A 10,585-nucleotide genomic window follows, 5' to 3' on the forward strand; every position below is an offset into this window, starting at 1 on the left:
TGCTTGTTCACGTATTGAAATGTGACCTCTTTTGGCATGATAAACTTTACTCGTAGTGGCGTGGCATATGCTGGAATCCGAGTGGAAAATTTAGCTATTAGTGAATTGTTAGACTTCTGTGCTTATGTGCTATATCTGGAAATATGCACTGTGGTTTCACCTGTGCTCTACCAGTGCAATGCTCAGTGTCGGTTATATTTTCTTTTTTAATATAGTCATAACACCATCCACTTCTTTTCGTGATTTACTTTATTTTTCTAATACTCAGCATACCTGAATCCCGTGTAATGCTGAGACGGAAACGCATTACAAATATTCAGCACTACACAGCTGGGAAGGGGTGTACAGTTGTGTCTGCCTAGCCTGTGCCATATCCAAATGGCAAACTGGTTGTACGCAGTGTTCCTGTACCTCCTGCAAAAATGAAATGGCAGAAAACATATGTGTATATGCAGGTTATTTATATCTAATAAGGAATACGTGCATCATTTGCACGATTTACCTGTGGATTGGCCGCATAGATTATTGAGCGGTTGAAGCGCATCATGCTCAGATATGCGATTTCTAATGCATGTGTGTTCACGCATCCTGCTAGAAAAGTGGGATGGCTGGTGATGCAGTTTCTACCCTCCAGCTTTCCTCTTACTTTATGGATGCTGTGGCAGCCGACAATTTCAGTGGCCATTTAAATAAAAGGGCAGTTACCCCAATGACATCTGAAATAAAGAAACCGGGTAGTCGTCCTAGGAACAATGCAGTGTTATTACATTAAATGTATGCTTGACGCGCAATCGGGTCGACGAAATTGCGAATCCGGCTGCACGCTTGTTCTGTGCTGTTTAATGAGTCGCATATAACGCTATCCGCCCTGTACCTGCAGCATTTGGGCTTGGCGCTGATTTAGCGACTCCGCAATATTTAGCGCTCGCTTTCTACAAACGGAAGCCGCCGATGCATATTGTTGACTCCTCTGTACCAAAATAAACGACCGTCAAATTAGGTGCGTCGATAATAACTAACGCAAATGCCGCAGCTCGATGCGCTCACGTTCGTGCTCAGCATGACGCGCGAAGGCACGGACGTGCAAATCAGTTTGATGCAAGCGTTGTGCGAAAACTGCGTGCAACACGCGCGAAACTCACCAACTTTACAGTTGTGGAGGGTGGTACAGAGTACACATCGAGAACTATAGCAACACTAACCCAACACTCATGTTACTACTTATAGGCTTGCTTATTTAAACGGACGTGCATGACATCGCTTGCGGTAAGCAGCTTTAGAATTCGGATCGTACTCTGAGGCAATTCTACAGCCGTAATACTCACCATGGTGGTGGAACTTACCCAGCACCTCTGGCGAGGCCGAGGTTGTTGCCGACATCGTCGCCTGCATCGCTAATGTCTAAGCGGTCATCGTCGTCGCTCAATTCCGACGCTCTTGGGTCGAAGTTGAAGTGCGGCGCGAACCTGGGGTCTTCATTACCGCTCGGAAAATCCAAAAACTGCTAGGCGACGACATATACGAGCGTACGAGGCTTCTTCCTCCGGTGACAGCTGTAAAGCTCGCCGCCGTCGCGCCGGCCTCGCGTGGTGTACAAGCTGTGAATGAAATTTCTAGCAGACGATCGACGCAGCCTCTGTGCTGCCGGCATGACGTCCTTGGACGCCATTCAAAATGGCGTCCGCCGCTGGTGGGCGGAGCTCTTAGACCGCAATTTCAATTCATGATATTACTATAAATATCGCATTTAATGCTCGTAGGTATTTCACTCTAGCTTGAGGAGCCCATCTACCATTGAATGAAGACAAAAAAGCCGACATGATCAGGGGGCCTGTCATCGCCCCTTTAAGCTCCTTCAATCAGGCTGTGACCCATTGTTGCTGCGAGTGTAGGTAGAAGGAAAAAATGCACGCGTCTGCTACTGGCTCTGCAGCTGAGCCACTCCTGCTGCTTCTTGCGGACATAGGAAAAAAAAGAGAAAAAAGAAAAAGGAGAGAGCGAGAGAAAGACGCGCGCTCCAAACCGCCATCCTCCGCCACCGAAGCGATGGAGGGTGTATTGACCGCCTACAACAGATACAACTGGCGGTCGCAGGCGAGCCCACACCGCAAATGAGGTGGGCCTACAATTAGAGAGGGACTTTCGACCATATAATATGGGAACATGCTAGCTCCCCAGTGGCTAAAACAAATATAAATTGTAGAGAAGCCTGGGAAGCCCTGCTGCGGAGCGAGGTCCCTGCTCCACAGCAACAAGCCATCCGCCTGGCGGAAGAAGCCGCGAAGAGCCAAGACCTCTTCGCCTGCTTCTGATCGCGGAGATCTCGGCTCCCGTCCCTTAGGCCTGTGTGCCGGGGCGGGGATTGGGGCCTCCTGATCTCTTTTGGGGGCCTCCTGATCATTCCAGCTCTGTACGGCCACGAGCAACCACCTTTGCCCTTTCAATCACATGGACCATGTTTTTCCCTTTTTAATATCTTATTTCCTTTCTTTCCTTTATTCAGTCTCCTTTTATATACACGGAAGCTTCCGTCTTAACCCTTCCGACGCAGTCCAAGTGGATAGTAGTGTGCGAAATGCTACGCCCTCCCGTTTCTAGAGACTAATTTAAATACAGTCATGATTTTGCTTGTACATTGCAAGGTTTTGCATGGTTCTACGTTTTAATTAGGGGATCACATAAGCTTCGTTTTAAAAGTGGATGCACGAGCATTTTTAACACTCGCTTTTCATTCCACACTTTTACGTATATTTTTAAAAATACAGATTATAAATGGTTTACAAGAAATGAGCAGTATCTTTCACATGTTCTCTGTGCACACCTGAACACTGCCTAAGAGGGGAAGGTGCCTGTGAATGCGGAAAGACAGGACGAGGTGCCGTAGTGAATGGTACTGTGCCGGTAGGGTTATCACACAGTATTCCACCCTCAATAGGGTTGTGTTAAGGAGGTGGTTGCGCAGCGCTCGTCACTCGTTTCGTGAACGATGGCTATCAGCTCCCTTGGTGGTAGCGATGGATCCGAGTCGGCGTGGGTCAGATGAAGAAAAAGCTTTATACACTATTTACAGGCATTTACACAACGAGATCGGCTGCGGGGCCGAAAGCTAATATAGCCATACGCGACGGTCCTCGCGCAGCGACGGCCGGGGAGTTTCCGCCGCGTCCGCTCTCTCACGGGCCGAAATGCTCCCGATGGACGCTAGTGACGACCTCCCTCTCCAGATGAAGCACTTGAGTCCTCGTAACCCGAGAAGCCGTTGACGCTCAAATGGTCCAATTAGACGGTAGCAATTTCGCAGAACCAATGGGAGAGCTTGCTGCGCGCTCACTTCTAATATGTCACGGAGCGAGAAGTGTTCCACCGCCTGGGCCACGGCGCTGAGCTGCCTTGTCCCTCATCTCATGTTAAAACATGTCGCTTTTCTCCCCTTGACACGGCTCACCTCCAGGTCACCCTTGCCATGCAAAGCAGTATACGGATTTTGTGAAGGAGGCGTTCGGCAGAGAAGTTCGGCTTCTGGCTCAATTTCTGGGCGGCTTGGGCCGGGCACAACACCACCCCCACCATCAGATAATGCGCCAGAAAGACGAACTGCTCGCATGTGGCTCGGATTCCGGGCGCGTTTGTTCGCCTGTTTCCTCCAAGCTCAAGTCAAGTGTCCGGGCGCCAGGTAGCCTCGCGTGCCTGCGGTTCCACTCGCCAGGTCAGGATCTCTGCCGACTGGTTTGTTGCCGGGACCCGTCGACCAACTTCGCTCGGGTTGCTCCGATGCCTTTGCCTCTCGCCACTGTTAGTGTTACGCCTTTTTGCGGCTTGCGAAACCGACCGACAACAGGCAACACACAACAACGTATTTCTGTCCGCAGACCGCGTCCACTGATCGCGTCCGCAGACCGCGTCAGCAAACTCGTGTTCGAAGCTGTTGTGAGTAATTTAGAAGAGGTAGAGGTTAATGAGTGGTGACAATCAATAAAAGGTGACGTAATCTTTTGTTCGAAAAATAATTATGTGAATAAGTTAACTACGCAATTATACAAAAGCCAAAAATGTAAAATTTTCCCGCACCAGTTGCGAGTATTTTAGAAGTGATAGAGGTTCATGAGTATTATTAATCAATAGCGGGTGACGTAATATTGTGTGCGAAAAATTAAATAGGGCAATGAGATAATTCAACAATTATTTAGAGGCAAAACACGCAAAATCGCATTCGCAACAGTGGTGACTAACTGTGAAGTGGTGGAGATTATTGTGTGGTCTTAATCGATAGAGGGTTACATAATGTTGTGTTCGAAAAATAATTAGAAAAATGTATTATTTAGGTAATTATTTAGAGGCAACGATGTAAAACTAAACTCGAAAATGGTCTCATTAGTCAATAGCTTGGCGCCACATTTGAATGTATCGAATACTAAAATAGGCAATAAAATCAATTGATTAATGGGATGTCAAGATGTGACGTCCCGCAACCGGAAGTCGAACCAAAAAATGGCATCAGATTGGAAAGGTGCGGAATTCTAAAGTACTAAAGGCTGAAATGGGTAAAAAAGAAGTGAATTATTGTGGTGTAGAGGATGTCACGTCATGCAACCGGAAATAGAGCCGGAAAAGGGCATAGGAAAGGATTGGCGCGAAATTTGACATTATCAAAGACTAAAATTGGTCAACAAAAGTGAATTAAGCAACTAGAAGCAACCACAAGCAACCAACAGCAGCAACCGTGCTTTCTAATTACTCCAATTCAGATTCTGCTGTGCTCTTTATTTTTTTGTTTATTGTTACCGTAAGGGTAGAAACATTACAGAGGGGAGCTGGTGGAGTACAACAATACAAAATACACACAAAATAACAAGGCATGCAGGTAATATGCAATAAAAGAGTTCAACACAGTTAGAAAATGTGTATGTAATATTGCACAAGTTTTATTTCAGACACAAAAATGTTACAATGTATTATTAACAATATATTAACACTATTTTCGCCTAAATTTGGTTTTCAATACATGGTACTCTGAGGTGAACACACTTACATTAAAGCAAAACTTATGCAGTGCTAACGAACATGTACATGGTCTACGTTGCGCACGGCAGACTGCAATAATGAAAAATTAGTGATGGTTGCAATGGGATTGCGAAGGCGATTCCAGACTCTCACACAAGAACGGGCACATTAGGTTTTAAGTATTTGTGACGAATGTATTGAGATGGAACCTGTGCTTAGTTTGCTGTACTTTACCATTTCAGGGCACCTACTCATTAGTGCTCATGGCGATTGTAGATAACAACTGCAAATATGCGCTGTGTGTGCAGAGGGCAGAAATAGTCATGGCGGTACATTCAAGAACAGTGATTTCGGAATAGAATTTATGGATGGGACGCTTGATATTCTTGAAGTTTACAGGCTGCCTGGAACCAGCCTAATAGCTCCATACATCATTGTCGGTGATGAAGCTTTTCAGCCTACTACTACAGCGCTCTCAGTAATGATATCGCTGAAATTATTGTTCATTGCTTCTAAGGTAATGTCGTAATAATCGGTTAGAGCTGAATGTCTATTCTGTAGTGAGAGGCTGAGGTCTTTTGCCCTCCCCTGACAGCCAATTCTTTGATGGATTTCTTTTCTCTATTCTGTTTCGTTCCGTCTTCAGATTTAAACTAATTCGAGACCTTAGCATCCTGTGGTCACTGCATCGCCCTTTCCCGATTACCTCTACATCTTGCATAATGGTGGGGTTACCACACAGTATGAAGGAAATTTCATTTTTAGCCTCCCTGTTAGGACTTTTCATGTCCACTTCCGGCTGTTCCGTTTGCTGAAGCAAGTATTCCTGATTTTTAAGTTATTTCGCTCTATAAATTAAACTAGTAGCTCCCCCCTGCTCTTCCTAGAACAAATGTGATAGTCACCCACTGCCTGGTCTCCTGCCTGCATTTTTCCTACCTTGGCATTGAAGTCACCCATTAGTACATTATACTGCGTCGTTCTTTCCCAATTGCCGAATATACTTGTTCGACGAAGCTGTCAACTGCCTGGTCATCTTGAATACATGTAGGTGCGTAGGCCACTGCCCCTTCTGCTTTTACCGCTTATTAAACTTAATTACGATGCCTGTCACCCTCTCAGCATTGCTATAGAATTAATGTATATTGTCAGCTATCCACTAAATGACAAGGAAACCTACGCCTAGTTATCGCCTATCCGGTAAAATTCGATAACCTCAAAAGCTGGGCTAACCTCGATCATAATTATCATCATCATCATCATCATCAGCTTGACTATACCCACTGCAGGGCGAAGGCCTCTCCTATATTCCTCCATTTAGACCTGTCCTGTGCTAGCTGCATCCACTTGACCCCTGCGAACTTCTCATTCTCGTCCTGGATATGCAAAGCTAAACCTTGTGTTAGCCTGGTAAAGTCTTGGTGTCAGTTGGTCGACATTTGATTCAAGTGTAATTATTATACTTAGGTACCCACCAATCATTAAGCCAAGAATGACTGTCCCGCTTCCTATGTCGGTGGCTTCGAATGGTGTGGTTGACCGAAGTTCATTCACTTCCTTGTCTGCGGCCGTTTGGGGCTCTCGTAGACTCCGCCCAAGCCTGCCAGGTAGTGGTCCTACTGTCGGCTTTTTTCCAGCCGAACGGCTCGCTCTTTCTTAGTATCCGCCACTGGCTTTGCGCGCTTGGCATCCCGGACCATCTCCAGTGAAGCAGTTCGCCGTACCATATCCGCGAGATGGCCAGACGCTATTTGCCGAGGACGGCTCAAAGCCTTCCGCTTCTGTAGAACGCTCAGAAAAGACCACGTCCCTCAATCTCAAGCACGGCCAAGCTCACACTGACTAGGGTAGGCGGTGCTGCCTGTAATCCATCTGCTGAGTGAGTCACGTGATCGGACGGCGACCCCGTTGCCGAGAGCGCATATGCCAAGCGAGAAGCTGCGGTGGTGAGTCATGTGTGGCGTTGCCCAGGCTATAGCAAAGCTCGGTCCGACTAGGTTCGTAGAGCTTTCCCTTCAAAACAATTGCTGCATTCAGACACAATGTCTATGGAAAAGAGATTTACTACGCGCCTATCAATACCAGTACCCAAAAGTGCAGAGAAAAGAAGCTCTTTCCGCTTAACGTATGCAGACCATCCAGCCTCAGGAGAGCTAGATATTCAGCAATCTGCGAGGCAAAGTAAAGGAAATGCAGGCAAGAATGTTCTAGTGATCTTTAAAGTGTGTAATGATGCGTTTAAAAACTGGGGCTCAGTTAGAGAAACGCAGAAAGAGAATGATGTTGCTAGAGAAGGCAAACGAAGAAGGCACAGCGTGATCACAAACCACACCCAACCGCGCGAGGCAGGAATTGGCATCAACCGAGAATCGTGCCCATGCTTAGTATTCCTCAAGGAAATAATTTAGGCAAGATCTGAAAACGACGGGGTGACGCTAGGCAGCGACGGCTGTACTTTGCGCATCTAGACAGAAACCCTTCCAATGAAGAATACACGAAGCCAGGGTAAACTAACAGGTCGAAAAGTCTACAGAAAAGGCTCAGGGTGGAGTCCGAAGGCGCGGAGCTCAAGTCCACGGAGAGCTGGGTTGCAAATATTAAATTGGATTGAGAAAAATCGACCATAAAAAGGATCCCTCTACCAAAACTTCAAACTTTAATAATTACCTATTAAATAACTGCGATGCAAGACGAGGGTTGCCAAGGAGGAGGAAAAGGCACAGGCCCAATAGAAAGCTGAGGCATAATATCGCCGTTGTCACCAAACAAGCATTAGAAAGAGCGATTGTTTCAAGTTGCCGTTTCAGGTTTGGTGAGCTTGTTTCGAGTAGGGTATGGTACCCGACCCGTTAGATATCGCCATCGTTTTGTCATGAATATCGGAACATTAGTGTACCTGCTTCACATTACGCTGGCCCAAAATCCTGTATAACATGTCTGCAATAGCAAAGCATTTGTCACGCATCAAAACAACAAGATATGTAGGCTAGAACGCAGACTGCTTATTAAGAAGCGGATTTATTTCAAATAAGCAACGTGTAGCTGAAAGGCTAAATTACAATAGCGATGAACGTTTCTCTTCCTGATATGGTTGACATATAAAAGTCAAGTAACTTCATTCAGATTACTTCAGATAATCAAGCTCTACGACAAACTCGCCATTTCCATACCACCAATGTCCAGGAGAGCTTTCTCAGCAAGCGTTTTGCAATGGTATGATTGTAAACGAGCTCTCCAATGAGGACGATTATCGATGCGCCGCATCCGAACAACCAGACCACGAAGTAAACGTGAAACGGCTCTGTCGCTTTGTCATCCTCACTTTCCCTTTGCTGAGGCAGCCGGCGGAAAGGCCTAGAGAGGTCAGCTTCTGCAACGGCAAGGACAAGATGATGGTGGTGGTACCTGGAAGATGAAACATCATTGTTAATTTTCTCCCAAAAAAGAATTAAAATATAAAAATTGATAGTACAAACAGTATATGGAACAGATAATAAAATGCGAATTTTTAAATGAACCAAGAATATAAAAGATCAAGGACAATGGTAGGCGGCGATTGGTACTGGCGGTAATAAGGGAGAAAGTACGCATTGACTTCCACCCAAGCCCGGCTGTACGTCTGTAAAGCGAAGCTGAAATCTTTCTAATAAACTTCGTAATACTGGCACTTGCCGTCCCTTCGTAACGTTCCTTATTTTGAAGTCCTCGTTTAGGCATTTTTTCTTCTGAAAATGGATTTCACTTTACGCAGTTTTTCAGCATCCTGGCAGAAGAGGCTATGTTTGTTTAATAATGGACGTTCATGGTCCAGAACAAAGAGCGCTCCTACAGTGGTGCCGCGGCTGTTCTTGCGTTTAGAGGGGAGCGTTTATGTTTTAAACTTCGCCTCTTCTGCACGTGCAAGTTTCACGAAGAAGATTGAATATGACAAATATAATCTCATGGAACTGAGTGCAGTTCTTCGTTTGCTGCTTTCTCAGACTAATAAGCACATTTTAAGGGACTATTTCGCAGCAACTTTGCCGACTACACTATTAACTATTTAGTACGTTTTTAGGGGTTAGATTCAAGTTCATTAACAAACTGGAAGAGCATATCACTGGTGTAAGGCATAGTACGCCAAATTAGAAACGGTTTTCCTCTTCGAAGTTTGTCCTTTTCTACTCTTCCCTAACATGAAAAAATCCTTTGTCAGAGATAATTACTCATCGCACCTACAACTTCCTAGGGCCAGTTTTTTTCTTGTTTTCCTAGATGTTGAAAAACCTAACCTCACCAAGTTCTTAATTAAGAGACTCATCCACATTGCGCACTCGCGTAAGGCAATGTAATGATAAAGAGTAAATAAAATTTCCTCTAGAATGGTTTGTTATTACAGATCACGGAATATAACCGTACCTGCATGTGATTAGAGGAACATTGTGATAACAAAAAAAGGTGATGTAAAGCGCCTTGAGAGGTTAATAAGATCACAAAGAGATGCGCAAAGAAAGTTTCTGTGCTATAAATATCGCGAAACTAAAAACACGTCATTTTTCAAATAAATGCATGAAAGCACACAACAAGAAACTATATAGATCAAGCACTACTTTTCGTGAGCAAAAGCTAAAAGAGAAGTAAACAATCCCTGTGAGTATGGACCGAGGATGGTGAAATATTTTTGTCGATTGATGTAGAAAACCTCGGGTGGGTAGCATATTGCAAAAAACATACACTTCAAATAAACTATTGCCACTAATTAACAGGTAAACATAGTCTACCAGATAATAATGCCGGATAATTTTTATGGCTGTGCCACACAGAAAGCCAATCAGACTCTGCTTCACCAGTAAATAGAAAGCCTCCTGCCAATAATATTCGAAATATTGATTCCTAAAAACAACTTGGATGCAGATGTTTTGCATAAAAAAGGAGTTAGGGGCAAAAGTCTGTGGACTGTGTCAAAAAACCTATAAGCCACCTCGCGTCTTTCCCTGTTCCTTGGAATTACCAGGGAACCAAGGAGGTTTGCCTTTACACATCCCTGTCCTTAGATCCCTCGCGCGAAAGCACTTTCAGGCGACTCAGATTACTGAAATATAATCTGCAAGCATTGAAGCTGATAGAACGCTTAATCTGAGTAACCTAAACGCTTCCAGTGTTTAGGGATCTGTAAAGCAAACCTGATCCATAGTGCGATAATCTGCGCAAGAAAGCGCTATGCCGCTTGCGCATACAAATAATGTTTGCCTATTGGCATGAAGAAATTTAACAAAGCGCACCACTATCATGTACACCATGTCTCGATGAAATATGCTACTGCGACATCTAGTGAAGCAGCACTTTCGTGTGTTTTTGGAAAGCAACGACTACTTGTAGGCGAGACGCTCAAATTTCTATCTACGTGCTCTCACCACGAGAGTAATATACCGCATGAGAATGGGAGGAGGGGAGCAATTTAAAGTGAGCTAAGCTCTCCTCCCTTAGTGCATTATTCAGGATGTTCTGTCTGGCATTAAACGCCGGGTAATCTTAGGTGGCAAGTACTTGGTGTCCCAGGCCCTTGTTTGACGCTATTCTTGACAACATTTAGTTGCCTTCGGTA

The sequence above is a fragment of the Amblyomma maculatum genome, chromosome 10, assembly GCF_055883805.1.
Source record: "Amblyomma maculatum isolate TAMU_Amacu chromosome 10, ASM5588380v1, whole genome shotgun sequence".
Classification (NCBI taxonomy): Eukaryota; Metazoa; Arthropoda; class Arachnida; order Ixodida; family Ixodidae; genus Amblyomma; species Amblyomma maculatum.